The 3,679-nt window shown below is 39.8% G+C and overlaps 1 non-coding gene across 1 annotated transcript; it reads left to right on the plus strand.

Annotated features, from left to right (window-relative positions):
• The first annotated feature begins 207 nt into the window (after positions 1-207).
• On the plus strand, positions 208-314 carry LOC150012217 (U6 spliceosomal RNA). The gene has a single exon (XR_016510906.1). It is a non-coding gene; the product is annotated as a U6 spliceosomal RNA (small nuclear RNA).
• The last annotated feature ends 3,365 nt before the right edge of the window (positions 315-3,679 follow it).

Raw genomic sequence — 3,679 nt, forward strand, 5'->3', positions numbered from 1 at the left:
GCCTACTGTGTGCCAGATACTATCTTGGCAGGATCTTTCCTGAATGAGCTCATAATTTATTTAAGGGAGTTGGCTATAGATATAATGAAACATGATTGGACAGAAAAGTGACTTCATTAATCAAATTGATGTATTTATAAATTAAAATATATAAATCAGGATTTATGCTTCTAGAGTACATTTGTTGTTATAATTATCAGAAGTTCAGTGCTCGCTTTAGCAGCACATATACTAAAATTGGAATAATACATTGAAGATTAACATGGCCATTGCATAAGAATGACATGCAAATTTGTGAAGCGTTCTGTATTTTAAAAGTTATATTAGAAGTCTACATTAGACTACTAAAAGTCTAATTAGACTACAATGAATTAATGAATATTTTAATAAAGAAATGTCATCTAGCTTATAGAATTTGGCATAAGTCTACCCATAATTTGAGAACATATTTAATGTGTGGACTGTGTTTTACTTGGAATCTGACTGTTGTATAAAATGATTATCTAGTGATTGAAGCAGTACAGGATTTTCTTTACTTTAAAGTGTGTGTATGTTGGGGCACATTTCTGCTGAGGTAGTTCAGAGTATATTTTCTTTGCTCTTCTTGTGTTGATACTGCAGAATCTTTTTCATTAAGAGAATCTGGTTGCAATTTCAGTTGTAAAATAGGCAAAGAACTTCCAGCAAAAAAAGCAAAATTCTTTTCTGTTGAATTGACCAGAAGGAGGCTCCCTTCCCCCTCGCTGTGTAAAGTTAGCCTAAAAGTTCCCAAACTTGCTTCTTCCATGGCAGTTCTAATAGTCCCCAAGCCTTCTCTTTCAGTGGTAGGGATGGGGGCAGCATTCTGAAAATTTCCCTAGGGAACAGAATTTAAATTTGCATCACAGACAGGAATGTGTCAGTGAATTTTATGTGTCCTTTCTATTCATCTGTTCATTCATGTATTTCTCTCCTAGTTAAATAACAATTAACAAAAATGTTGGGATAAAATGCTCCTTATTAACTTTGGAGTTCTCAACATTTCTTAGCTTAATTCTTGTGTCTTTGTTTTCTCAACTGTTTTTAAATCTCTAATGCAATATTTTAAAAAATTAAATTTTAAAATGAATTTATAGAGCATGCGTTTGTTTTTTTTTTTTTTTTTACAGAAGTATGTATGTGTGTGTATAGAGCAAGAGCAGAGCAGATTTTGGACACTTTTGACAGTCCATTATGGAGTCCCTCTCAGCCATGATAGTTATGTCAAGTGCTATGTCAAAGCTGAGGTAATAGAGTGTAATGGGAACACCCTTAGGTGGGTCCTGGAATGCCCAAAGCCACAAGTCCAGACACTTGGATAAGGACTCCATCTGGACACCAGTATGAGTGAGACCTCTGCCCCTTGTGGACTATAAGAACCCAGAGCTCCTACCACCCAATGCTCAAGCCTGGCCGTACCACCTGTCACACACTTGGACCCCTGCTGGACTTCCACTCTGCTGGGATGTTTGTCATCACTGTAGCCCCCTGACTTGAGATTGATGCCCGCCTCTCCACCTGTGGACACTGCCAGTGACCAGGACTTCATGCTGGAAGCTCGTGCTACTTGCTTCTATGGCATAAGTTCCCCTTCTCTGTGTGTAACTTGCGTGTGACTGACTCTATTGGCTTATTGGGGAGGTCTCTCTTAATAAACCTGGCATTGTGGAAAGGCACAAATGTGTGTGAGTGACTTCTTTCTGGGATGCTCCCTTGCTCATGACAGGTTGTAGTATCCATCAGACCCTACCTATCCATCCATCTTAGTCTTTATGTACATATTTATAAGTAAGAGACAGGTTCAAAACATAATATAATCACCGTTCACCCCAAGTGCTCTCATTACAATGCAGTTGGCAATGACAAGGCCACTAGAAGATTTAGAACAGGAAGAAAAAGTCCCAGATTTTTGGAGAATTAGCAAGATGTGAAGACACAACCACCGCTGTAGGTATACAGTTCACCACATGATGTTGTGAGACCATTTTAAATTGATCTTCAGGTTGTTCTCCTTCATTGTCAAGGAAGGCAGTTTATGTGGTTATGCAAAAACAGCATCGTTGCTCTTTTGACAAGCCTTGCCCTTTAACAAGGGAGCAGAGCTGATTATGAAATACTCAACTGTGACTAATTTTGGAGGAGTAACATCTCAAATAAATTGTCTTCTGGAGTTGCTATTAGAGCCAATGAACAGCAGAATGATGATGAGTTTACCTGTGCTAATCTCTTGTGCCTTTCAGAGTTTACTCTTAAACAGGGCACAGAGTAGACTGGTGCTGTACTTCTATCCTCTCCTTGGCATGAAGGTTCTAGTTATAGAGTATTGTGGCAGGCAGAGTCGTGGCCCCCTGAAGATGTCCTAGTCCCTGGAACCTGTCAATGTTTCGTTACATTGCAAAAGGAGCTTTGCAGAGGCAATTAAGGTGATAGATATTAAGATAGGGAGATTATCGTGGGTGGACTCAATCTAATCACATGATCCTTAAAAGCAGAGAACTTTGTCCGAGAGGAAGATGCAGTAGAAGGAAAAGTCAGAAAATTCCAAGTGTGAGAATGATTTGATGTGCTGTTGGTGGTTCTGAGACCTAAGGGGTCACATATGAAGACTGTTGAGAAGCCCTCACAGCTAAGGACTTGCACAGAAACAGAGGCCTCAGTCTTACAACCTCAAGGAACTGAATTCAGACAACAATATGCATGAGCTTAGAATTAGATTCTTCCCCAGAGTCTCAGGCAAGGGGTGCACCCCTGCTAACACTGCGATTTTAGCTTGATAAAACCCATGTCACACTTCTGCATGCCCTACAGAAACTGTGAGATCACTCGGTTTTTTAAGTCATTAAGTTTGTGGTAATTACAGCAGCAACAGAAAATTAAATCATAGGAAACATTTTGAAGGAAATGGCAATCGTGTCAGATTGTTACTTTGGTGGTGGACTGTTACAATGAACCATGCCTCTGTGAATATAGTCCAATAACTGGGTGTTAGGCATGGAATATTAATAAATGGGGTAAAAGCAGAAGCTTGACAAGCATATTAGTTTCTTCTTGCTTTTTTAAAAACAAATTTCACAAATTTATTGGCTTAAAACAAAACAAACTTAGAGTTTTGTAGGTCAAAAGTCTCACTGAGCAAAAATCAAGAGGCCAGCAGGACCACATTCCTTCTGGAGGCTCTAGGGGAGAATCTATTTCCCAGTCTTGTTGAGCTTCTAGAGGCTGCCTGTATTCCCTGGTTTATGGCTCCTTCCCCCATTTTCAAAGCCATTCATATAATATCTTTAAATCTCTCTTACCCCAGCCTCCTTCCTATAAAGACTCTTGTGATTGTATTGGTCCGTCCTGGATTATCCAGGCTAATCTCATCTCACCTTAACTTAATCATACCTATGCAATCTCTTCTGCCACATGCGATAACATATTTACAGATTTCAGGGATATTTTTGGGTGGGAGCCATTATTTTACCTACCACAATAAGTGTTTGAATGCTGGGTTTTTGCTCTTGGAATACTCATTCAGAGAATGTTTCTTTTTGGCACCCAGTTGCTGTGCCAAGAGGAAGTCTAAGCCACCATGTAGAGAGGCCCCCATTTGGAAGGACCCAGGCCCCTGGCCAACACTTTCAACTGAGCTCCCATGCAGCAGCCAACACCAACTCCC

Source organism: Furipterus horrens, unplaced genomic scaffold (assembly GCF_987537825.1).
Source record: "Furipterus horrens unplaced genomic scaffold, mFurHor1.1.pri manual_scaffold_4, whole genome shotgun sequence".
Lineage (NCBI taxonomy): Eukaryota > Metazoa > Chordata > Mammalia > Chiroptera > Furipteridae > Furipterus > Furipterus horrens.